This window comes from Anser anser, assembly GCF_964211835.1.
Source record: "Anser anser genome assembly, chromosome: 2".
NCBI lineage: Eukaryota > Metazoa > Chordata > Aves > Anseriformes > Anatidae > Anser > Anser anser.
Window position 1 is genome coordinate 81,578,618 of NC_139721.1, and position 27,833 is coordinate 81,606,450.

At 38.9% G+C, this 27,833-nt stretch overlaps 2 long non-coding RNA genes across 2 annotated transcripts; one reads left to right on the plus strand and one right to left on the minus strand.

Moving 5' to 3' along the window:
- The first annotated feature begins 17,292 nt into the window (after window positions 1-17,292).
- On the plus strand, window positions 17,293-21,687 carry LOC310895705. Its single transcript, XR_014580878.1, has 3 exons — window positions 17,293-17,363; window positions 18,033-18,083; window positions 21,027-21,687. It is a non-coding gene; the product is annotated as an uncharacterized lncRNA (long non-coding RNA).
- Window positions 21,688-22,974: 1,287 nt separating this feature from the next.
- On the minus strand, window positions 22,975-27,532 carry LOC310893183. The gene is made up of 3 exons (XR_014578789.1): window positions 27,327-27,532; window positions 27,061-27,168; window positions 22,975-24,253 (listed from the first exon to the last, which is right to left on the minus strand). It is a non-coding gene; the product is annotated as an uncharacterized lncRNA (long non-coding RNA).
- Between the last annotated feature and the right edge of the window lie 301 nt (window positions 27,533-27,833).

The window sequence follows — 27,833 nt, forward strand, 5'->3', positions numbered from 1 at the left end:
TTACAAAACAATACCAGCTTGGATGTTACTAGCTTTTCACTAGCACAGGCTTACGTCAGATTTGACGTATCATAGACAGCTGCAATGTGTCACATCAGCTATCACAATCTGGAAACAGAATACAAAATAGCTAATATGTTTTTAAATACGACTTTCTGTACTGAGCGTTAAATGCCATTTTACAGGTGAGGAACATACAACCCAATTTTTCTGTGTAGATATGTTCTAAAATTATGGATCTAAAACTGGAATAAAACAAATGATTGAGGACAATTTTCCATTGTTTCTGTTCTGCAGAGATGTTTGGATTACTCCAAGTAGTCCGTCTTTCAGAGAAAAAGACATGTTTCCAGAGCAGATTTTCTCATTAAAATAAGAAATTTACAAATTCCTTCTAAGACAAAAGCATATTCTGTGTGTTGAGGCGATTGCTATTTTAGACAAAAACCATCCCATTCAAATCGATAGTAGAGAAAAAAATCAGATCTGATATTGATAAAAACACATAATCTATCTTCTACAACGTTCATCTTTCACAAGAGGCCTACAGATATTATATAACAGAAGGACAACCAGGTTATGACTTTTCTCAAAGGAAATTTGGAAAGGAAACCATAGATAAGACAGACTATCACGGCGTGAGATGCTGTTACTGCAAGTAACTAGCTATGAATACTGAAACAAACTGTCATGACTATAAAATGCTGTGAAGGACCAATTTGCTCTGTAATATACTGCAGCTTTCTGTCTTTTGCAATAAATTTTAACTGTTGTTCTCTTAATGGAATTTAATTAAGCAAAGATTTTTTGAAAACCTCATTGCATGGGTTTGTGAATGAATTAAATATTCCTTTGTATAGTACTGTATTAAAATGAAAATAATTAATTCAGCTTTTTCAGCAATCAGATACAATATAAAACTTGGTGGTGTGTTCCACAGTGTGAATCATTAACAGTTTGTACCAAGCATTGTCTTATCCCAACTTATCCCAGACTTATCTTCTGGGATTTTTCTTATGTAACCTACAGATTTTATTACGTCTGATATAATTAATTGCATGAGAAAACAGAACCATTTAACAAGGTGAGAATGTGGAATCTCGGGACCTCTCTCAATTATTTTTCAACAATCTTGGGAATCTGGAGAGGTCCCATTGGACTGAAAGTTGGCAAATGTTGTGCCAATTTTCAAGAAGGGTAAGAAAGAAGACCCTAGCAATTACAGGCCTGTCAGTCTCACGTCAGTGCCTGGTAAAATTATGGAGAGGATGATCCTTGAAGTTACTGAAGCGCACCTGGGGGACAATGCAGTCATTGGTCCCAGCCAGCATGGGTTCATGAGGGGTAGGTCCTGCCTAACAAATTTGATTTCTTTTTATGATAAGATCACCCAACTAGTCGATCAAGGGAAACCAGCTGATGTGATATTTTTGGACTTCAGCAAGGCTTTTGACATGGTTTCCCATAGGATCCTACTGGACAAAATGTCCAGCATACAGCTAAACAAAAACATCATACGATGGGTGAGCAATTGGCTGACGGGCAGGGCTCAAAGGGTTGTGGTAAATGGGGCCACATCTGGCTGGCGGATGGTCACTAGTGGGGTCCCTCAAGGCTCCATTTTAGGGCCAGTCCTCTTCAATGTTTTTATAAATGATTTGGATGTAGGACTAGAAGGTGTTTTGAGCAAATTTGCCGACGACACCAAACTTGGAGGAGTTGTGGACTCGGATGAGGGTGGAAAGGCCTTGCAGAAAGATCTGGACAGACTGGAGAGCTGGGCGATCACCAACCACATGAAGTTTAACAAAGGCAAGTGCCGGGTCCTGCACCTGGGATGGGGCAACCCTGGCTATACGTACAGACTGGGCGACGAGACACTGGAGAGCAGCCCCGCAGAGAGGGATCTGGGGGTTGTGGTTGGCAGCAAGCTGAATATGAGCCAGCAGTGTGCCCTGGCGGCCAGGAGGGCCAACCGTATCCTGGGGTGCATCAAGCACGGCATCGCTAGTCGGTCGAGGGAAGTGATTGTCCCGCTCTGCTCCAGGTGAGACTGCACCAGCGCACTGTGTGCAGTTCTGGGCACCACATTACAAAAAGGACACTAAACTGTTGGAGAGTGTCCAGAGGAGGGTGACGAAGATGGTGAAGGGCCTAGAGGGGAAGACATATGAGGAGCGGCTGAGGTCACTGGGCCTGTTCAGCCTGGAGAAGAGGAGGCTGAGGGGAGACCTCATCACAGTCTACAACTTCCTCGCGAGGGGGAGTGGAGAGGCAGGTGACCTATTCTCCGTAATCACCAGTGACAGGACCCGTGGGAATGGTGTTAAGCTGAGGCATGGGAAGTTTAGGCTAGACATCAGGAAGAGGTTCTTCACCGAGAGGGTGGTCACACTCTGGAACAGGCTCCCCAGTGAAGTAGTCGCTGCACCAAGCCTGTGTGAATTTAAGAAGCGATTGGACTGTGCACTTAGTCGCATGGTCTAAACTTTTGGGCAGACCTGTGCTGTGCCAGGAGTTGGACTTGATGATCCTTATGGGTCCCTTCCAACTCAGGATATTCTATGATTCTATGATTCTATGATATACATAGCACAAACAGCTCCTCTGAATCCTTAATGACATGGACTTGCAAGCTCAGGATTTGAGCCAGAAGTCTTTCCATCAACTTCAGTGGCCAGAACAGATCCAGAAGCTGCAACTTCATTAAAACAAAGAGCAGCGTGGGTGAGTTTTACCAGCTTTGCAGTGATGCAGCAGAACACAGATCCCACAGGAGCCTCACTTATCTCCTGGTCCCAAGACTGCTGGAAGCTGTAGTAATGTCTGCTCATTTTCCTGTTAGGAATGCAACTGGCATGCTTTTTAATATTAAACAAAATGGCTGTGCCAGTCCTACTGACATGCTAACTCCAGACGCCATTGGAGGACAGCAACCCCAGGTACTTAAGTGACTAGGAAAGGCTTCAGAAATACCAGCTAACCAGGCTTCGATGAGCATTCATAGCACAGAACAGGGCTCAGCTGCATTGTTAACTTGGCTACCAGGGGCTTGATTTTTTTAATGCATCTTCCACTATGGCCAGGCTGTTTAATTTTTCTTGATTTTCTTCCTCCTGATGTTCTTGCTTATTCTTTTCCTGGAGCTGTGCATGTTCTCAAATGCACCTCTGCCTCTGCCCTGGAAACAGTACTTCTTAAGTACTAGGCAACATTTGTTTCATCTGTTTTATCAAGTTCAGAAAGGTGTTGCTGCTTATTCCCACTTGTCATCTTGTACACGAGCAAACTCTAGGGAAACACATTGTTTCTCTTGTAGAAGATAAATTTTTATGGGCTTCCATAGGTGAAAACTGATGAAAAGGTAGTTCAGCTGGAACACATGAAGAGATGCCCATGATGTGCAGTCACGGATAGAATTCCAAGTATCGGGCTGCAAAATACATTCGGTGAAATCATCCAGCATGTGACAACACCTGAAGTCAAGCATTTCTGAACAGAAAGCAGATAAATAGTCTCATAAGAGGAAAAGATTTGGAGGGATATTCCTCTGAAGACGCAGGCTCTTGGTTCATTAGTTTAAAGACCAGAATCAAGGACCTTTCTGCCTGACCTTGTTGAGTTAAGACAAATGGCTTATGCACAGCTTGCTCCATACGTGCTTCCGACAGCCTGAACTACCTCTGTGCTGGAAACTGCACGAACACCTACATGAGCCTTATGCTGCGCTCAAGCTAACACTCCCGGTTTTGAAGCTGAGCTCAGGCAGAGCACGTTGTCAGCACAACTGTGTAATTTCCAGCTTGTACCAAACCACTTTGTAGTGTCGGTGGGGAGGGTCAGAGGTGACCACATATCCTTGTACAGAAATAACCCTCCTCTCCCCTTGCCTTCTTTCCCCATTCATTCTGTATGGACAATATTACAACACGCAATAGAACAACACATAATTCTTGTGAAAATGTTTAGTGTTTTCTGTCAAGCACTAGTCCTTTTAATCAGCTTTGAAGACATATTCCTATATATTATTTAAAGGACTAGGAAATTTGGGAGGGGGTGGTGGTTTTTTTCAGTTTACTCATTATCTCTCTTCTTAACCATATTGATTTAGGTTGCCCTTTTATTTTGCTGGAAGGCATCTTGAACTGTAGCTTCATGAAAAAAAAAAAGACATTTTAATTACCTCACATTTTTTTCCATTGTGAATCCTTCAATAATTATTGAGCCCAAGTTGGTTTTAATTTATTCTGCACTCTTTCAAATGTTGCTTTTTCAGAATTCAATATTTGATGCCATACCCCTACTTAACCTGTGTTGGGTTCATGGACATTCAAAGTTATGTACTATGAAGGAACTATTAACATGAATGACAGAGCTGATCTCTTTCCATTAAATGAGCACTGGACAAGCCTTAAGATGAAGCTTAGGATTTTGACAGGATTGCATAAAGATGAAAGGAAATATGCGGTGGACTCAAAACTACATACTAAAGCTACTTTACTTTAATTTGTTTAAACACTGTTAATGCTATAATCCTCTATATTTCTTAATTCATGAGTTTTCAGTCCCAGTTTGGACTCATGTTAATAATAATAATAATAATAATAAATTAACCTGAATCCAGTCTAATTGCTGGCCATCTTGAGAACTTTTTCCTTTACTGCATCCATCTGAAGTGGTCTACATTTTTCTACAACAGGTAAACACTCTGCAATTGCTACAATAAATATCTGTGTTCTTACTTGGCCTGCACAACAAAGCCTTGAGTGCAGAAAGTAACACGACTATTGAGCAGGAAAACACAAAGAAGAAATAAACCTATCCATTTTTCACTGATGTTTTTAAAGCTTTCTCTACCACTGCACTTCATCTGCAATTTGAGCTCTGCAATTAAATATTGTTCTTGAAATTTAAGCTTTTTTTTTTTTTTCTGTATAAAGGATCATTTTACATTTACATTGTGGCAATGTAATTTAATAATAGATACATAGCATAGAGTAAGTCCTCACTGTCTATTAAGCTTGGATTTGGAGCACAGCAAGTTTGTGAATGACTTGCTGCTGTTGTGCCTGGTGCCAGGCACGGTTTTTGGCGCCACTGGAGATGTCTGTTCGCCAAGTCCTCTTCATCCTTCCCCTTTTGGACCTCTGGGATCAGTGCCATTGCCTGACTCAGAGTCCTGCAGTCAAATGTACCACAGAGAAAGAAGAGAAGAAAGAAGAGTCCTCCATCTTCTTGGGTTCCTCTCTGCACCCCAAAGGGGCCCAATGACAGACACATGGGTGGGATTATTAGAATAAGTTTTCTTATTAGTGCCCAGTTAAATAGTCTGAGACAGAAAAAAGCAGACCAATCTGTGCTATCCATACTAAGGGTGTGGTCTCAGCTTAATTTAACATATGAAACAAACTCTAGAGCTGTTGCCTGAGAACATTTGAGCTGCAGTTTTCAGAAAGCATGAATTTAGACTGCATGAAATTTGGAATGTCTACTCTGAAACAAAGCAAAATAAATAAATTATAACAAATAGATAAATAAATAAATAAATTTTCAGTAAATGCCTCAAAAAGCACAATCTGAAGCCAGGCTCCTTTGGAAAATTCTACAAAATTAAAGTACAATTTGAGAATGTAAGCAAGGTAATGCTTCATTTATCACTTCACCCACCCTGACTTTAACAGTTGTAGCTAAAAACAAATCTTTTGTCTAGACAGACAGAACAAATTCTCACGAAAAGTGGTTTACTGAATTGCATACAAATACTATATGAGAAAATGAATAACACATATCTCCATTGTAATCTTGAATCTTACCAGAAAGGAATTATTGACTACTTTCATGGAGAGTAACAACAGCATATTTAAGCATCATTTTAAATCTGTTTCCAATGTGATAATATGTTCCCTTGTTTTTTCACCTCTAAAACATGTTGATACAGTCAATTCTCTGTGTCTTATTTCTTGATGTTTATATAATGTCCTTTTTCATTCCTCTTTCTGCAAAAATGTTTAGTCCTAAAGCTATAAGGATCAGGTCTTTACATATTAGCACCAAACAGGTTGTTTTCAAAAAGAAATTAGTTATTTTGTTTGTTTGTTTCTGAAGATGAGAGTTTAAAACCCACTATATCACAAAAGTCAGTGTTTTAAATTAAAACCAGAATAGACCTGATTCCCTGTGGGAGCTCTAGGAGGCAGAGCTGCTGGACAGAGGAATCCCATAGCAATGACTGCTAGGCTGCTTTTGGAAACCCCTTGCAATTCCTTGCAGTGAGAAGTATTTAAAGTAAATAGGAACAAACTGTTAGATGTTTCCCGGTAATAAAGAAATATATCGACTACTTCATGTGGAAGAGAAAAGCCCATTACATAAAAATATTTTTTTAAAAAAAGCTTCCCACTCTCTTTTCAATTTCATCACACAATTTGTATTGTAACATTGTCAACCACTTTTCATTTTGCTAAACAAGTTGATATACATGCCTTTCATATTACTCTAGTTGTATAAGACCATTCTCTTTTTCTTGCTTCCTCCAAATATTACATGTGATTGAGTGAAAAGTTCGCTGGAACCATACTTCAGGCTTCAAAAGCATTTTCTAGAAAAGGCAATATAAATTTGCAATGATATGCTTCTTCCTGGTGTGTGAGACAGTCCTGATCACTATTTTCAAGACTGTATTTCTGAAAGAGAAGCCCAGAAAGTTCCTTGCACTAAAAAAATCTGCAATTTTTTAAGTCATGTACATTCATAGAATCATTAAGGTTGGTAAAGACCTCCAAGATCATCTGGTCCAACCTTCCCCCTACCACCATCACCCACTAAACCATGTCCCTAAGCACCAGGTCCAACCTTTCCTTAAACACCCCCAGGAATGGTGACTCCATCACCTCCCTAGGCAACCTGTTCTCTCCTTTGAACAAAACTGTAATTGCAGGTAAAGCTCGAGGAATATCAGCTTTAATTTCTTTTCCTTGGAAAAATTAAGCTTCTTTGAATGTAGCGCTATGATTTTGTTTGTAATGGTGGAAGGAGAGATGTATTCCCTGAAATATTTGCAGAAATGTCATTAGTTGTTGAAGTGCTTGAGCTCAGCTGAATGATCAATGAATAGAAACCCCAAGAAGACTACAGATATAAAGAACCAGTCAAATGATGCATTACAAATAAATAAATAAAAGCAGTCATACTAGGTAAGTGATCCACAATCTTCTGTCGTTACTGCTTGAGCAGCTCTAATAAGAGGAACAGAAAAGATAATACCTGCTTTCCAAAACATTTCTTTTTAAGTAGTGTGAAATAAGAGCAGTCTAAATTATGTTGAGCATCACTTACAGAAATTCTTCTCTAAAAACAAAAGCACACCATGGGGCATCCAAAAGCATGAAATTACATGATGGTAGTTGGTGTACCTGCATGTGTGAACGCTCTTTGGCCATGGTGAGCCTTCTAGACACAAACTTGCATGTTATTTAAAAAGAAATAAACGAACAAACAAACAAAACACTCAATTTGATCATCCTAGGGAGGTTGTAATGGTGTTCTTGGAAGAACAGGTGGAAGTTAAATTACTACTTTCAGTCCCACAATGGTTTGGTATGACACTGTAAAGTAAGAGCCTGTTTTTCAGTTGTCTTCTCACATTTGTGGGGTTATTTAAGGTGTTTTCTTGTAAATGGTGTTATGAGGATGAGTTACTACATACATGCAAAGATCATGTAACATACTGTAATTCCAAACACACTATACATGTAAAATACTTTTGGTAGGCTTCAGGACCTTAGAATGATAGAATCATAGAACATGCCAAGTTAGAAGGGGCACACAAGGATTGAGTCCAACTCATGGGTCCACACAGGACTACGTAAAAATTAACCTACATGTCTAAGAACATTGTCTAAACTCTTCTTGAACTTGGCAGTCCACTCAGCAGATTTCTCAGTTTTAGAAAACCCTACTAAATACTATTCTATTTAGCACTGTCATACTCTTTTTAAAAGATAATATTTATCCTTGAAGTTACTGGAAGATTTGCCATCTACCTCCATAAAAATAAAACCGAGCCCACATTGTCTATATATGCAATTTGATACAAATCAAGATGTAGATTTTGATGTATAACCAGCTGCAACTGGTGAATGAGTAATATGGATATTACAATATTTGTGTCTATAATGACACAGTATCTGTGCACACTATTTAAGATTTATTAGCTTGTGCAGAGCAGCGTATAAAATACTTGATAGCTCTGGTGTTTTGCAGAATATTATTATGCATTCCTACATAAACGTACTTTCTGTTGTCTATTATTCAGTGTTTTGCAGCAGTGTTTCTATGTGAACTTGTCTGGGAAATAAATTTCTTATTAGATTATATGTTATTATGGTGGCTTTTTTCACAATTTATTGAGTTTAAGAGCTTACTGAGACTCCTAACAGTTCCCCATCTCCTCAGTCATCTGTTCATTTTAATTATCAGGCATTTTTACAGTACTTGAAGCAAGAAAAAACATCTGAATTCGTGCAAATGGCCTGCAGTTTGGAAGAAAGTATTGAGTTTATCTTTCTGATACACAGAAAAGGCCTTTTAAAGCTTTGGTTTCTTTAGTACTTTGCTTTTAAAAGTTACTCTAAAAAGAGTGCCTTGGAAGTCCATGTGTATTTTTGTTGCAGTTTTTGAAAGAAAAACTTCACATATTACAATGAGAATGAAAACTACATTAAATTGGAGTTTTTCTGTCACTTTCTTCGAATTAAATAAAGTTCACATCATATGAGCAAGGTTGCATCAAATGTATATGAAAAACCACGGATTGTACATTATCATCTTACATCAGAAACAATACACTAGTGATAGCACTTAACACTTGTCCAATAGACTTCATTAGAGATAACTCTTTCCATAACTGGAAATTTTGAAGTTTTCAAATGCTGTCTTCTAAATGTTTTTCTTCAAGTTTTCAGTTTTAACTTTTCTACTAAGTACATAAAGCATGTAGTACTGCAGTGTGCCAGGTAAATAAAACAGTTAAAAGTCACAGACTACGATGCTGAAAATTCTACGTTCTGCTAAGCAGTTCAGATATATTCATTTATAGTTTTAAAGCAAAGTATACATTTCCACAAGGGATACTAAGCTCTGCCAAATACCCATACAATACCTCCTGACTCTCATTTCTACTCTTCTTTACTGTGATTTTACCTTCTTCACTGGAAATGTCTACACAATTATTTGTCAGCCTATATCCAAACATACATTATTTGAGACCCAATCTTGTGACCTTGATCCTGCCTTAATGGAAAAAAAATGTTGTTGAGCCATGGCTATGCCTGTTAGTTTGTAAGTGAGAGGGCCCAGAGGGTACTACTACATCAGGCAAGATGAGAAAGAAGGAAAGAACACAGAGTACAGGAGTGAGTGTGCTGAATTAATAACAAGTTAGGAACTCAAGGATTCAGAAGTGAAACACCCACATGAAAAGATATAAAACCTAACAAGAAAGTGGAGGGTCAGAGGATGGCAACTCAGCAAGATCAAGGATCAGCTTGTTGCCAGGAAGAAAGGCTGACGCATCTTCATCTGCTTGGTGACAGCCTGAGTAGCAGACACTGGGGGAAGTGAGCAAACAAGTGCCTGGGTTTCAGGCATGCTACTCCCAGCTCACTACTATGAGCATTAGCCATGAATAAGAAAATTGTTGGGTACTAATAGGCTGCATTTATAATTCTGTTTTTGTCTCCATTTACAGCAAACAGATGCACAAGCAAAAGTGACTCAGAAATATGTATATTATAGTATTATTCATAAACAGTGATTCTTTGTCCCCAGACTACAAAGAAAATCCCAAGACAGGAGTGATGCTCAACAGTCAGAATAGAAATTCATACCATGGAAACAAGAACAAAAACCTAGAGCCAAAATAGTCAACCTTGTTAATATTTTAAGAACCAATTTAGAGTGTAATCAGATCAACAAAACTGTTCACAATGGATTCATTGGTTTCATAAGGCCCTCATTTTTTTCAGGACCTGTTTACATATGGATCAACACATTGTGCAGGCAATGCTACATGTGATGCACTGTGCTGATGTGAATTTGGGCCACAATATCTATGAATGGTCAGAACGACCTTCTAGCTAACAGAAACCTTGAGTACTAGTAGTATAAATACAGTCACTCAGATGATTAAATTTTCCTATCAAAATATTAATAAAGTAATGTTGTAGCTCTTCAGAGGGGAGACACTAAGCAAAATAATAATAGTAATAATAATAATAATAATAATAATAATAATAATAATAATAATAATAATACGGTGGCATATTTTTAACAGTGCTATACAGGAAACTTTTCTCAATAGACATAATGAACACTAGGACAACTTTTTGCGGATCTATCAGGTTGGCATTTACTATATGTTTTTAAACCGCATCTTTTTTATAATTTTAAATGTAATGAAATAGAAGAACATAGATTTTTATGGCTTAAGAATAAACTGAAGCTCAAGAAGTCATAAGAAAGCTCAAGCAGTGTTGAATGCATCTTGTTAAATTCATTTGTTTCAAGTGTTTCTCAATGTTCTTGTAGATACCAACACAGGCGTGTGGCAGAAAGGGAATGAAATACAGGCATGCATAAAAGCATCATGCTAATCAAAAAACATGCTGTAGGTCACTAAGGAGTTCAAAAGAACAGCTCACAAGGTATTAAAGAGGCTCAGCCTACTTAGGTTAAGTGCATCAATCTCCTCTAAACCATCACAACAAGTATTGGTGAGGGATATCTTCATTTTTTAAAGAAAACAAACATGATATTAGCATCCAAATTAAATGCTCACTGAGACAGGAGGACTCTGTTCTTACAGAAGAATCAGTATTGGCATCAGGCCAGTCTTGGATTTTGTGAAAACCAACATATGTGTTGGCTTTGATCTCAAGAAATAGGTCCCTTGCAATTTCTCTGTTTGGGATGTTGAAGTGGTATTTTCATGTGCTGTGCTGCTACACTTTCATTACGAAGGAACATTCATTCCAGAAGCTTTCCACTGCCAGAAACAGCCTTGCAAATGAGAAATCATTGCCGAATACAGCTGCTGTGAACAGTGGCAGAAACCACTGTCTCCTTCACATAGACAAAGATGAGTTTGGAAAGCCCTACTGGCAAGGGAAGGGGCAATAGAACAATTGTTAACATGGAAGGCATTGCACAACTCAGGCAGATGTAATTTGCATCCATAAGAAGGACAGGAGATGATACTGCTCAACAGAAAGATGATGTGTTTTTTTTTTGTTGTTGTTGTTTCTGTTTAAACATTATCCAGTGCTTGTGCAGTTTACTTTGCTACAGATAACATTTAGAAAGGAACAGGACTGAATACCATGAGCAGCAAAGATGGGAAAGAGGACATAGTTATCCACTAAGACAATCGCTGTCCGAAGCAGGTATCTTGGGAGGAAATAGCTTGTCAATTCAGTTTTAATCCACATGGTTAAATTCCCAAATTCTAGCCACGGACACCACTCACATCTGTCATTCTGCTGCAAATTAAAGGGCAGCTTTTGAAGGGAATCCTTGCTGACATCTTAAGTCAATATCCCTCTTTCTGGCTCTTAACACTTTTATCTGAGCTGTGGAGTGCCATGGGGATTTAGTGGGTGGCATTTCAGAAGCAAAGTGAGGGTGAGACAAGTCCTCATAGACATTTCAAAACTGTGAGGGAAATACTAAAAATGGAAGAAAGAGACGGAAGTTACAGTGATTGAGGCTTGATGGGGACAATTTATGTGGAGTGAGGGAATTGCTAGGCTAGAGCATTCCCCCATCACTCAAATTCAAAAGGCAGACCTTTTTCAATGTAATGGGAAGGGACTTAATAACAGTAGTTAAGATAGGAAGTAATAAAGCTGTGAATAAGGGAGAGGCATAATTCACTTGAGAACAGATTCCTGCATGCACTGCTACAACACTGATAGGCAGTGGTATGGAAAACGCACAGGGGAAGAAGCTCACAGATGGATCCTAATACTATGAACATATAAATCATTAGCACAGGGAGAAAGAACAAATGTTAAAAAAAAGGTTATTAGTAACTGCACTTAACAGAATACTGATGGTACTTATGTCATTACCTTAAGAGGCAAGCAAGCCTCACAGAAATTGTTCATCTTTGGTTTTGCAGCACTGAGAACTCGATGCAACTCCTGTTATCACTAATACATTTGGGAGGTCGAGTACCAAGATCAGAATATGTACCATGATGTTTGAAATGTGACAAGAAAAGTGAAAGAGAGTAAGACAAACACTCAGAAGTTAGCTAAGAACCATTGGGGTAGGTCAAAATTAACTAAATAAGATTGATATATAGACAATCTGCCAGATATTCACTGGGAATAAATTTAAAATATAAATTTATTTCATTTTATACAGCATCAGAGCAATCACAGTCCATATATAAAAACACATATGAGAATAAAAATTACTACACTTCTTCCCTATTTGCCTGCTGATGGATGCTATTGGCAATGAAAATGAATGTCAATTGGCAAATGATCAATTGGTATCTGATCCTTCAGGTTATTTTTTTCTTTTAAAACTGCACAAAGAAACCTTTCATCTTCATTTGTGTTCAGAATGATGAGAGGCAATTCTTTGTCATTTTGCAGGCATCTATGCACTCAGACAGCAGATAGAGTAAAAACAATTGTGCTTCTTAATATTACCTGGACTGACACTGGGAGATTCGAGTCACTGGTTCTGTGCTCCCAGATCTACGCCCCAAGAAAACCAGGTGGAAAAAAATAGATACATTGTTCCCTTAAAAACAGCTTCAGAATGTCCTTTTCTCTTTTGCTAAGTAAAGTACAAAATGGCAACACCACCAGAAAAAGCTTGCCATTTTAAAACCAAACACAACACTAAGGATGAAAATTGAAACTTGCATCTGTTTTAAGCTGCTGCTGAATTTTCCTTGTAAATATATGGTTTTGTACTGTTACAAACCTAACAATTAATCTCTGTGTGTCACTTGAGGAGCTAATCTGCATGATTGTTTTTTAATTTGAATGTAGCTGTGACCAGATTATGAATGATTATTCTTTTCTTTAGCTCTTCTGTTTAGTGCACTGCTTCTAATTTACAGATACAAGCCAGCAAGAAATTGATTAATTATAAAGTAGAGAGTGAACTGGGGAGAAGAGCACAAGAAATAGCTGGAGTTTTTATTAGTCTTGATAGAGGTAGATTGCTCCTAGTTGGTTTACTGGAGACTCAGGTCATGTTCTTGCATTCATTTTACTAAATACAGTAAGTAGTTAATCAGAAGCAAATTATGCCACTGCTGTAATTTTCCACTACAGGGGCATCCTTCATATGGTAGCCTGATGATAAACGTAGTATGCAGTAATTTGAGAAGGAAAAGAGTATTCATGCTGAACTCACATGCATCTGAGGAAAATGTTTAATTTTAAACTCTGTTTTCTTTTTAAATGCAGATCTTTGTTGTATTTTCCTTCTGTTCCTACCTGGAACTAGTAAACTACTTTCTTTTGAACTAGAGTGTTCAATAGTATGCTGACTCTGATGAATACAGAACTGAATGGGCAGAGGTGATTTTGTTGCAGGGTTTGGTTTGGAAACCTGTTCAGCTTGAGAGTAAAGACTCAGTGACCTAGCCCACAGCTACAACTCTTGAAAAGTGTTAAGTCAGTATACAAGCTGAGCTGAAGGAGGTTGTTGACTTGCAGGTGCCTCTATTGTTTGCTAGGCAGGTTGCTGGGGAGTCAGGTAAGCATGTTGGCTTGCATTGTAGTCTGATAGATTGGGATGTGTTGCTCCTTTCCATCCTTTCTCTTCATACTCTGTAAGATTTTGCAGTTCCTCCAAAATGTTTTGTTTTATCAAATGATGATTTCTGATGAAGTAGTGACATTGGGGGTGGGTGGGGGGTGGGTGGGTATTGTTTGCTGGTTATCAGTGTGTGGCTGATTAACCAGGGTCTGCTTTGTATTTCGTGTTCTGGAAAGAGCACACTTTTCTTCTGAAATCCTCCAATCTGGCATAAAGTTGACCAAGTGACCCACTGTGATCTCCATGTGGTCCATGAGCATCTAAGCAGTCCCAGATCCATTTGTGCTAGGTTACACCATGTACTTAATGTGATTGCAAAGGGAAGGGAGGGGATCTGCCTGGAGAAAAAGTGTCTGTAGGACTATTTTCACTAAGGAACCTATACACAAACTAAGACACTGAAACAGGTGGGTGTACATTTCCTGTATATACATGCAAGTATTTTCAGTTAGATTCCTCTCCTCAGGTGACTTAAATGAGGGCTCTAGGCAATTATATTTAATTAAGGGGACTGAAGCTTGGGGTACCAGAATCCATTGTAAATATTGGTGTGTTGGTGACATCTTTTGCAAGGGCAAATAATAGCTCTGTGAGTGAGGGGAAAGAAATTCCTTATCAGAAGGAACCAGCTTTTAATGAGTCATTGCTCAAACATGCCCACAGTACAACAGAGCTGATGGGAAGCTCTCCACAGCTTCTAATCCTGCCCCACCACTAAATCTAACGGTGTTTTCAGCCTTTTCTGTTCTTCCTGGGAAGCTGTTCTTAGAAAATCATTTTTCCCTATCTTTTCCCTTTCTCCTAATTTTTCTTCTGCCTAGTGAGTTATTTTTATATTAGTTTTTCTTCTGGATAGAAGGTATTCTTTAGAAGAGGCAACTGAAATCAAGTACATCCTAACAATTTACTGATCTTAATGCAAGTACAAAATTCTGCAGCCTCAAGAAAACAACTGCTTCCTTTTGTCTCAGGTGAAACACCACAGCAATGTAATATAAGTGGTAAGGAATCCTTGGTTGGTCCTTGCCAAATTATGGTTTACTTAGCTACATTTTTCCCTTAATCAGACACTCATCCAAGTGTCTTAGTGCTATACATTCAATGCCACTTGTTTGGGATTCATGTTAATGCTTGACTCAATGGTATCTGTGCCTTAGAAGATTGACATGGTACCCCTCAAACTGGACTGTTTGAACTGCAAGAGTTGCAGTTTCAATGCTTCATACTGAAGATAAAAAACAAACAAACAAAAAAACCAAACCTGTTAACTCCAATGTATTTAAAAACAAAATAAACAACAACAAAAACACCTTTCCAACAAGATCATGAGAGGCAAGATGTTGAGTTTTCTAGCTCGGTGATTTCATTCAATCAGCTCAGTGATTCTCTGGCTCAGTGATTTCAGTGGCTCATGATTCAGCCATATTGAGTTGCTGGTACTGCTGCAAATTATCTAAAGAAAACTCTCAGGTTCATGCTCTGCCAAAACATATGGTCTTTAACTATAGTATAGGGGATACTGGTTAGCAAGATTAGTGAACAGAAAATAAACTCAAGGGCAAGTTGTCACAGGAGGATTACCTTAAGTTTGTCTCTTGCATCATAAAAAATGTCTTCAACTTGCAACACAAACCTATATTGTAGAATCAGGATGGTAGTTTACTTTCAGATTTTAGGCAGGTAGTGACAAATTTCTTTCCTTGACAAAGAAGAAATCTGATCTATATTGAAATAAAAGTGAGTGAACCCAGCCTTGAAGTCTTCTAATAGCTTTGTGCATTATGAGAGTGCTATTACTACCCTGACAAATTATAAGGAAGTGGCTTTTCATTGCAATTCTTTCTCCATTTGATGTAAAGGTATAATCATGTAATACATAATGGAATACCAAAAGCATCAGTTTTCCTCCCTTCCTTCTGCCCCACAAGATTCTGCTTTATAAAAAATACAATTAAATACTGACTGGTCTAAACTACCAATTGCAAAATACAGTTGACTGTTCTGTGTTTCATTGGCTTCTGTGACTCTGGCTTATCTTGCTATCAGATTTTTCTCAATCTTGCCATTAAAGCAAGGGGGGAGAAGAAATATTTTAGTAAAGTACAAAGGATGTATAAATCCCCTCCAGACCCTGTGTTGTTAGTCACAGAGCCTAGTGGAAGAACATCTACTGGAAGAAAGTCTGTGAAGACTAGGGAGAAGAAACATAAAAGTGGGAAGCAGAGAGGGCATATTCAGCAGTCATACTTCAGTGGATCTATGTTAGTGTTAGTTATTAGAAGGGTTAATTCAAAGGGGCAGTTCTAAGCTGGCAAGTAACTACACTCAGTGAAACCAGTGCTCATGACGTTGATTTTTCATCCCTGTGACATTCTAGAGTTCTTAAACTAAGTCCTTCTTGGTTAGGGGTCTGTGTCACAGAAATGTAGGAGGGGAAAGAAGGGAAAACAAACAAAAAAAAGGCTAAAACATTTGATCTACAGAATCCATTATTACAGACAGCAAGTAAAACACCTGGGGTCCTGACACGTCTAGGACATGTATCAGATTTGTTATTTTTTCTCCATAAAATCAATTTTGCACATTTTAATAGTTATTCTCAGCTTTTTGTTTAAATTGATTGCATTTGTTTTTCTGTGACATGTGCAGCTTTTCATTAGGTTTCAGCACAGATCTTTAATTCGTATCACCCCAGACCCTTCAGAGGTGACAAAGAGTAATTACTTCCTTATCAATACTGAGCTAGCCTGGATTATGATCACTGACCTGAAGTTAAAAGGCCTAGCAACTCATTTTCAACTTCTTGAGTTCCTCCTTTTGCTACCCTTCAGTTGTTTAGTACTCATTCTCCATTAACGTTTTCTTTTTCTTTTTTTCCCAGAGTAGTGAACCTGTCTGTCAAAAATGATAGTTGGCTCCTATGTTCAAATGCTCTGTAAAATTGCATGCCTTTCCTTCTCCTCCTCAGCATATTTTTCTGAAGAAAGGATTTAAAGGATGCTCTGAGAATAAAAGTTGCATTTTAAAATGTTAAATAATGGCATTAACTCTCCAAGGCACAGAAGTCCCCCTTCCAAAAAGAAAACCAGGCAAAACAAATGAACAAAAACTAGTAACACTGTTGACTTGACAGTTTGACCATTAACAATGACTTGGAGGTCTTCGGGGTCTGTCCACAACTGTAGTATTTATTTGTATCTCTGGAAAAGTTTGGTATTTAAGAGTCTAACATTTGAAGTAGGGTTTTATAATTGTTATCAAGCTCTATAGACTTCAAAAATAAATTCCAGCAGCAGTTTGGCAATTACCACATAAGGGTTAGAAGTGGCTGCAAAGCTTCTTCAGGCAGCAGGGTAGTATTTCACTAATTAGCCCTACCAGGTGCAACACATCTACTATTTACACATTAGCTAGCACAGGTGTATTTCAATCATATTTCTGTGATCACAGAGTAGAGGCACCCTTTGCTTTTAATTTTAAAATGTTATGGAAACAACTATTGTACTTCAATTAAAAAGGTATGGAAAGCATGAAGATCAGGTTTGTTCTTTATACTTGCAGCACAGCTGAGTATCAGAGTTAGGAGTGTATGCAGACCCAGTATAACTCACTGCTTAGTTCCCTGGGTGGTCCTGTGACTCTCTAGATGAGATTTGTGGCAATGGACTGACGCTGAACTAGGTCACAGACTGAACCTTCACAATCAAATGTCTGACCAATTGTTACAGGAGCTCTCAGCTGGAAATTTTGGATAGGACTAGAAGCTCCCTCAAGCAGCCTGCTGTGCCTAGTCCAATTTGTATGCTTAAATGTGATGATTAACAGCCCAGGCAGAGCATCCCAAAGACTCACCTACACAGTTTCTGTGCAGTATTCATCAAATTGTACACAGATAAGACATTTTTCAACTGCCGATGGAAACTGTCTCTGAAGAAATGATCACAGAGAACAGTTTTTTGTATGTAGACATTATATTTTAAGTGTTTTGCATATAGTAGTTAGGGTACACCAACAGCAATGAGTTATGCATGTGCTGGAATGGTTGTGCAGTGGTACTGCTGGCTGAATTATTAAAATGAAGCAGAATAGTACTTCAGAGAGTTTCTGCTGATTTAGATGAGGGTGATGCTCAATTTTGATCATTCAAATGTACCTCAAATGTAATCTTTTTCTTTATATTGATAAAGCACCTGACATTTGTAGTGTCATGCTGGAAGGAAAATTGCGAAGGATCAACCGTAAGTACAGTAGATTCATTATTACATGTCTTTTTTCCTAATTCTTTAATTTTCTAATACAGCCCTACATTCTTCTGTTTACTTTGAATAGTACCTCTTCCATGGTGGGCTGAGGAAGGTGTTACAGAAAAGTAGATAGAATATATACAAAGAAAAGTTATTCTATAGTCAAACTCTAATCTTTGAACCAACCAGTGAGCTGAACATGCTGAGATATAATTTGATAGAACTCATTAATTTCAAGGAAAGCATTCACAAAACAATCCTCTGGCAGGATTCCTTGATGTTGAAATTAGTTAAAGGAACAGCAAAAGCATTATCAACAATCTAAAAAATTCAAACACTTAGGTTTAAAACAGTAGCTTGAAAGATAATTCAAGTAAGTTTGGATTAAAATGCTGTTTTTCTATAGCAAAAACGGTACATGTGAACAGTAATCTGGCTAAAAGATGAAGAAACTGAGGCCAGCTGACAAGACACTTAAATACTGTAAAGTGCAAGAGTAGTCTGCAGCGACAGTAGTCACCATTATTTTTATTAATGATGTGCAAAGCTAATTAATAGGATGCTAGAGAAGTAGAATTTTTCTGCGCCTGGAGAAGCTGTGCTTCTACCCATGACAGACAAAATGCTGACAGAACAGATTAGGACAGTCAGAGGCACTTAAAAACTGTGTAAAATGCCAGTTAACTTTACTTATGGAAAGCATACTTGTAGATCAAGTCAGGCAATAGAAGCAATGTTTAAAAACAAATCAGGCTTACATTGGTGATGCAATGCATCATCATAACAGACCAAGAGATACAAAAATGAAGCCCAGGGTCCTTAAGCTGAGGGGATGTCTTTCTAGATGGCTCTGCCAAGAGTGAATAGGCCTCCCACTTTCATTCTTGGCTGCTTGTTCTCAAGGAGTTACTGGCAAACTGAAAAGGATACAGGAAAAAAAAAAAAAAAAAAAAGCTGATAAAAGCAGTATATTTATGAGAACAGAGGTGAAAAATATGAGGGCAGGTCATGGCTTGCCCTCCAAAGCTGTGTAGGGAGTGGTCAAATGACGAGCTGGTATATTTGTACATGACCTACTGAGGGCATTAGTATTCCTGATAACAGGAGAGCAACATGCCGCCCTTTCTGTGAGTTACCTGGCTGTGTAGGAGAGTGATGCTGACCCATATGAATAGAGAACATCAGAGAGAAATTCTTCAACATGTTCTCCAAGGCCTCCCTTTTCACCCAGATTTTGTGTATTTCCTGCGTAGGGTTGGGCCAAAGCAGCATCACTCAACTAGAAATTTAATAGTACACTGAAAAGGCATGCTGTGATATTGGTTTGCTAATAATCAAAAGTGGCAGGCAGAATGGGAAGAGATACCAATGAAGGATTATACTAAAAACAAGGCTTTCCTCAAATAGACAAGTCTCAATAAGCACAACAAATTACAGTATTTTGCCTATTGTTCTGGTGATGACGGGATCACTGATACCAAAAAGCACCTCCTTATCCACTTAACTCTTCTATGCTAGCAAAAGATGAGGAGTAGTAGACAACTTAGTATTTTTAAGAGCCTTCAACTGTTGCATGAGATAACTCAAGCAGGTACAGTCAGAAAATGGCAGTTCAGAGTCAATTTTTAACCTATTGTTCCCTATTGTTTGTGTTTTGTTTGTTTTTTATTTTTGAGACTAAAGTAAAGATCATTGCAGTAATGTGATACAAGAGCACGGAAAAGAGTTTTAGTGTTTGCGTCACACATTGTTCATTCAAAGTGTATCAAGATTTCTGTTGTCTTATATAAAGGACTCAAAACCAACAACAATTTCCCAAGAAGAGTCTTTCCTCTAATTCCTTCTCACTTTGAAAAAAAAAAACAGTTCGCATTCATTGAAAGGCAAAGAATTACGGAGAGAAAAATTCTGGCAAAACCAGAGAAAGCAACAGTTGTTGCAACGCATTCCCCAGTCGGTGGAAACGAGGATGACCAAGATCAGCCACACAGAAAATACAAAGATACAATAGTTTTATAAACTTGTGATTTTTTTTTCTTTTTATTTTTTGGTATTTTTTATAAAGCAACATGAACCATTAAAATAGAACCAACTCCTAATTTATGCATCACCTCTTTAAAAAGCAAATGCATTTAAGTAAAATCAGTCTCCTCTCTTAAGAGAGAAAGGAGCTGGGTAATCATAGTTTGAACATACTATGGAGACATGGACATCCTGTTTTCTCCAACCAAACGTTTCCCCACAGATCTTCTGTAACCTTGTGAGACTTCTTCACAAATCACAAGCCTGCAAAAGCTGTAAAAACACTATCTGCAATTGTTGCATGGAACTCAGTAGTTAGAAAAAAATCTGATGAAGATGCTTGGGCACCTTATTGCACACTCTGTACCCATCCCCATGCAGAGAGTATCTTCACTGCAACAAAAAGGTGGTGTTGAGGGCAAAAATAGACATGCCCACAACTATGTGTGGGTGGTTAGTTTATGCAGCAAATTCATGTGTTAAATCCTAGTATCACAGACTTCTGCACAAGGTTGCTGGCAGAGTTGTATACAAGGTGCTGTTAACTCATGTTAACAAGGTCAGAGCTAGCTTGAAAACGTTTACACATGCTACAGTTACACTGCTGAAAATCAGTGTGTCCTTACTTTAAAGCCCTTACGAATGCTAGAGAAGTCCTCTATGTAAACAGCACTATACCGATTTTTTTCCTTAAGCTCTACAGCAGAGAAAACAAACAGTCACACTGACAATATATGTATTATCTTGACCTACGTGATAACCTAATAAAACTTGCTCTATGGAAGATGTCAAGTAAGAACACAATTCCCTGCCTCATATGGTGATTGCCAAGGGTAAAAGAAAAGCTTATACCATTTATGTTATAGATAGTCAAACAAACAGAAAACTAAACTCCAGCTTTTATTTCTCCACTAGGGTGTCATAACAGTTCTTCTGAATCTAGAATGAAACTTTCCAGTATTCCAGTGGAACAAGGAAGAATTATGTAAATACTAAGCAAACAGTATGAGTCAGGGACATCAGAGAGAGCTGCAAACATGCCCTTATCATTCTGTTATTCCAGAAGCTGAGCTGTTTGGCCTACACATTTATCTCAGAACTGCTTCTATCATGGATTAAGGGCTGAGCAAACAAGGCAGCTCTTTAATGGTGCGTTTGTTGCTGAGGACAATAGGAATCATCCTTCCCACTCCACTCATGTATTCACAGCACCTACATACGTCAACCACTGAAGTAAAAAAAAAGCCACTAATTTAACAAAATCCTGAGGAAATGTTTCCACCTTTTCTTTACACTTACATTGCCTGGAGTTTCAGTGAAGGGATGAAGTACCTGTTATTAAATCCACTCCCAAGATGGTGAGAAGTGGGAAGGAAGGCAACGCTAGAACCCTCATGGTGTGAAAGAGGGGTGGAGATTTCTGCATGGCAAACAATCTGTTCTCTGAGTATTTGTTTTGGCTTTGTTTACATGGATATGCTTATTAGGTTTATTTGGCAATGAACAGAACAGGAAGCAATCTAGACCTTGCGACACCAGAAATACAGAGCCCCGTATCTTGAAATAAAAGCCTCACTCCCCGCCACTACAGCTTCACATCTCAACTGCAGGTGCTACACACTCCTGCAGCATTTTGTTTAACTCTTGGCAGCCTCGTTCTTAACTATTGTCTACTTTCCAGTCTGCTTAGTCAAAGGTTGATTTCTGCTTGCGTGCTGCTGCCATGCATTCAGAGTCTAATTCTACACTAAACTGCAAGAATATATTTCTTCTAAAAGCTGGTGCCCAGGTTTGAATACAATTATTCTGGCGCTGTAAAAAAAGTGTTTGTTTTTAAAAAATAAAAAATAAAATTTAAAAATGAGGATGGGATCAACTACAAAATTTCTGGTCTAGCTATTACTTCTGTTGACTCCAAATTTGCCTTGAAGTCATGGATAGTGAAAGAGGGTAATGACTTCAACTAGTGAAGGCATCTGAAAGTAAAGACTCCTTCAAGAGCCTGGTATCTTGTAAATGATATGAGTCAATCAGAAGTACTGAACTTTAATATTAATTCTGAGCTGAGAGGCCTCAATACTTTCTAGATTAACAGTTTTGAGCCCCTCTCTCCCCTTTACATATTAGGTGTCTTCATTCTCAAAATTTTCTTGCTGATGGGCATTTTAAATAGAAGTGAGGAAAAAACATGACTGATTAATCAGCAGATTTTTTTATTTTTTTTTTTAATTTCCTCTCATGTCGATGGAGATTTCCAAACATCACACTAAGGGAAAAAGCTAGACTAAGAAATCTGTATTCAGGAGTACGGTCAAAGCTGTTCCAAACCACCTTAAATATTTAATTTTTCCAGGCAGCCAGGCAGACGAGCTGTAGGTAAGGTACTCCCTAGAGAGCAGTGTTCAACTCCTCATAACATGGCACTTCTGCATGAAGGCACCTGGGGCATCCTCAAAAGCAGGAGGGGCAGCATCACAGAGCAGAGGGGAAGAAATGGATTTGCATCACTGCTGTTGCAAAAATAACTGCTGTGACCCAGAACTCTCCCACCGCCCAGGGTAGTGCCCATGGGGAACATACAGACTGTTTTTGCATGGCTGCAACCCTTTTTCTATTTGGGCATTTAGAAAATACAGGCTTTACGAGGCATCAGGTTTCTCTGGGACTTGGCAGCAGGTCAGGAGAGTCACAGGGCTCTCGATGGCCTTTGCAGGTGTCTGAGTTTGGTAGCACTTACACGCCCAAGCCCATCTTGGAGAGTATCAAAGGGGCTAAGTTTTTTTTTTTTTTTTTCTCGAGCCTGCCTGTACGAGAACAACCAAATCCATCTCCTTCCCCTCCAAAACACAGAGTAATTTAAGAGATGCCAGTGGGAGGAACTAGTGAATTCTTCATTTTGGGTTGTTGCTATAGCAATGCGCTGAACATTTACACCACTGAGCTGAAGGGGAGCTCTGTTAGGTTGTTTATCCCCTTGTACGTTGGCCAGCCATCACAAAGTAATATCTCATCTGCTCACATGTAAAGAAAATAATCATGTTTGCTACCTGAAGAGTTTAAGATGTTTTAGAAAAAGCTGAAGAAGACTGATATGTTTGTTAGTGTTCTGCTTGCAGCAGCTGAGAACAGCCCATGGTGAATATTAACAAAAATAATTTATATGTACTTTACTTTCATACACTGTATGCCAAAAAATGACAGACAGTAAGAGTTAATAATGTGGAAACTTCCAACTATGTCTGCACAGAGTTTCCACAAACCTGACTGACTTCTGTCGGGTTTAACTTGTGTTTCTTCCCCACTGAGGGAGCTCCGTTGATAGTTTGTGTTAATGATGTGATAGTTCCAAAACTACGTGCACTTCTGTAGACAGTCTGAAAACAGTTAGTAATGGAAATTGTTTTACTTCCTTTAGGCTTTTCATCTTGCTGGAGACTTCTATACATAGGCATTACACATATGATGAAGTACTGTGGTACACTAAGTAGGTGCTACTAAGACTACTTGTTTTGCACTCCTGATATTTATTCAGAGAAGTATTTCACTCTGGCTTGTATTTTATTATAAAACTTGGTTGGAAAGTCAGTGGTGGAATGAGAAACAATGCAAAATATTTGAGAGACAGTAAAAATGAATTACAGTAGGAAGAGACTACTTCTATTATATAATCAAAATAAAGAAGCACAGGAATCTCACTCCTAAAACAAAACAAAAAACAAAAACACTCAGCATGTTTCTTTCAGAATATACACCGGAACTTTGTTACATCTCTGTTGTGAAAATAAACTTAAATGAAAATAGGTGTTTCTGTGCAACAGTAAAAAATATACGTTACAAACTCCACCGCAGGCTGTTTATAGAGAAGCACATGGGCACAGGCCAGCTGGGGAAATGGTTGCCCACGGGCCAGCAGGACTCTGCCCTCCTCTTCCTTCCCCTGGGTCACAGCCCCCCTGTGCTCCAGTGCACCAAGCCAAGGAGGGCTGGGGCCAGTGCTGAGCCCAGTCATGGGCTGAGCTGGTCATGGACCAGCAATCGCCAGGTGAAGCTGCAGCAGTGAGGCAGTTCCCTAAGCAGGCCAGGAAACTTAGGAGGCAAGACAAAATCTGGATGAGCAGCGCAAGGGCAAGGCACAGACATACCTGCAAGAAACATGGGGAAAGGATGCTGACAGGCAACTGGGAGAGTAACTCTTCCTGTTAGCACAGCAAGAGCTGGCCACAGTCACGTCTCACGTATTGAACTAACCCAATGCATCCCTCCCAAGCAGAAACAACCCAGTGGAGACAAACTTTCTTGTTAGAGCACTCTGATAATGACTGGCTATGTAGAGGAGCATTTTTATGTATGGGAAATTGTCATCCAAGTGAGAAGCGTTTCAAAGATTAATAGCTGATTTTTGCTGATTGCCAGTTCCATTTGGCAGTCTCCCTACCTCCAGCTATTGCTTGATCACAAAGTCCTTCTTCCCACACTCCGAAATCTCACCAGCTCACAGAAGCAGTATGTTCCTCAACAAGTCTCCTCATTTTGATTATTTTTAATTGGCTTTCATTCTTTCCCACAACCTAATCCCCATTGCCTCCTCAGCAAGCTGTATCAAGGTAAAAAGGGGTTTCCCTTTCAAATTAATTCAGCTAGTACAAGTTCATGAAAACTGGAAGTACCCAAATCAATTTGGTATTAGATACAGTGTGTGGTTTGTCAACAACACTCAGACATGTATTTCCATCCCTCTGCATGCTGACCATAATCCTTGTGAAAGTACAGGAGTTCCAGTTCCTGTCCTGGAACAGTAACAACTTTAAAAAAAAAAAAAAGGCATCCATATCACTCTGGAAAATAAGAGAATAAGAAACTGTAAAGGACTGAGTGCTGTTTGGTTCAGAAAGCCTCTGCTGAATTATAGCTTATTGCAACATATCAACATATCCTCAGCCTGTACCATTTAGATGAAAACCCACTTGCTACTGCCTTTCTTCCATATATTCATTTTCAGTAATGACACATTACTATCCATTTATGTGTTCTTCTTCTCTTGAAAGAGAACTAATGGATTTCATAAGATCTGACTCAGATAAACACTTGTTGGAGAGTAAAAATTAAAAATCACCTGGTCTTCTGTTGCACCAGAACATCATCATGAAGGTTGCTTCATTTCCAATCTTCTATCTTTGTGTTCTTCACCGTCCCCATGGACAGGCAGGACCTCTCTAAACCTCTAATCCCACCTCTTACACCTCGCTCAGATTCTGCCTCTTAATTGCACTCAGAAGCAATGGCCTTTCAGTACACAAAAGGTGATGAAGCTGTTGCTTGTCTCCTATTGTCTCACTTTTCCTGAGTAACCTTCTTTGGTATGTTTATTTGTTATCTTGTCTTAGTCTCTGAATTAGCCACATGAATTAGCCACATGAATTTCCAGCTGGTTTTTGTTTACTTGGACAGCATTTTGCATACAGAAGTCTTTTTTATAACAAGGGTTTAGACAGTGTGAAAAGAAAAATATCTCGGTAAGAGGAAGCAAAATCAAGCATCTCTACCTGAGTGTCTCCAGCTGTTGTCAGTATAAGATTCCTAACTCCTTAGTTCCAAAGTATGAGATTTGGTAGAAATACTTAGCTTTCTTGTTCACATTTTGTAAACATGAATTAACATTTTCAGTGCCACGTTCACTATTAACTGCAGCTCTTGGCTGCAAGTAAATGGAGATGGATAATGCTCTGCAAATCCAGCTCAAACAGCTCAACACACCGAGTTACCAAGCACTGGCACCTCATTCATATTCAGGAGGCTTCAGGTGGGTGAAGAGACTAGCACTACTGCAACAACAACAACAAAGCAAAAATTGGAACACTTTTGTGCCAGCACCTCCCTCTCTGATTCCAGCATTCACTGGGAGCGCGGCTTCTTGTCGAGGACTGCTTATTCAAATATTTTTCTCCTATGGGATAATTAGCTCTGTAAATGCAGATCTGCCAAAGACTCATGCTGAGAGAGTATAGGTGCATGGGGAAGAATAATCTGAAGAGCATTTTCTGCACTTGATTGTTACAGGAACTCTTGACCCTTCAGTACAGCGCAGGAGAACACAGGTACACCACCACCATGTGCGTCTCCTGTGGAAGCGCTATACATACATACTGATATTGAACCAGAGCTTGGGTTTTGTTTTGAATCTGCTGCCAGTGTGATCTGCCACCTAAGATAAAGGCCGATTATTTATTTATTTACAAAAAGAACACCCGGTACTGTACCATTCTCCTTTCTGTTTTAAAGAGGCCCTCTTCCACATGTAATCTTATCAGCTTTCATGCTAAAACTTAGTGATTTGGTCATTAATAAAGACAGTGAAAAAAAAAATAACCACCTGCCTGTGAGATATGAGTGATTTAACACTGTGTGTCTACATCAAGGCAAACTACACCTGGCTTTTGAGATGCCACAAACCCGACATGAAACTAGGCATAACACTGAAAAGAAAGTATAAATAAGAAATTATCCCACAGCCAAATCTCATGTTTTCAAATTTCTCCCCCTTCCATTTTCCTGACTGTTATTAGTCATATGTTGCTCATTTCATCTTTGGTTAGGTAACAAAAGCAAAAGGGAAAAGGAGAGGAGGAGGGATTTTTTAATATATTTTGTTATTTTTACATAAAGCAACATATTATGCCTCATTCTTGCTTTGTAGTCCTAGGCTTGCAAGAAAGATTTTCTTCAGAAGTGTCCTTCCTCATCTGCCACTACTGGCAAGGACTGAATATCAGTACCAAATGAAAACAAAACGAAACAAATAAACAAACAAACAAAAAACCACACACAGATTCCCGACGCAGAAGTGTGACTTTGCATCACAAGTGTTTTTTCACAAATGCCAAACCCCTCTGGTACAAGAAACACATGGGAACCCTTACGCTACAGAAGGACCACAACCATGCTACTGTACCTGTCTGCATGGTGAATTCCTCAGTTTCTTCACTTCTGTTTCATACCTTCCCTGTTCCTTTAACCTTCTGACCACAGAAGCCATTCTTCCTCCATCTGGCTGAAACTCCTGCCAAACACATCACCAGTTCCCAGACTGACATCTCATGTACTGTTCATTCAGCCTTCTTGCAGATATTTTCTTGTTATCCATAGCAAATTTCTTCAGAATCTGTTCAATCTAGTATTTATTAAATTAAGCTCTCACTGCAAATTAGGCAAACTAACCTGCATTAGGAGGAGGATGGCCAGCAGACTTAGGAAAACTGTCACCCCTTTCTGCTCAGCACTGGTGAGGCTGCCCTGGAATACTGCATCCAGCCCTACACATCACAGTTGGAACTGTGAAGAAACTAGAAAAGGTCCTACAGAGACCCACCGTGATAGGCAGGGGCCATGGGCATGTGCACTGCTGAGAATGGGCTAAGGATCACGTAGACCTACTTAAAGAGCAGCAGAAGGGTTATGGGGCCAACCTCTCCCTGATAGGTCCAGACACAGCAGGAAACAGCTGTCACAAATTATTGCTTGAGAGGTTCAAATTCAGAAAACCTTTTTCAGTAGGAAAACAGAGCAGTACAAGAAAAGGTTATGCAGAAAGACATGTCTTTGTTGGAAGTTTTGAAGACCTGGTTAGATGTAGCCACAGCTTACTCAGCGTCGGCAGTAATCTTGGCTTTGAGTGGGAGGTTGCTCTAGATGACCTCCAGTATATCTATTTATGACCTGGGATTT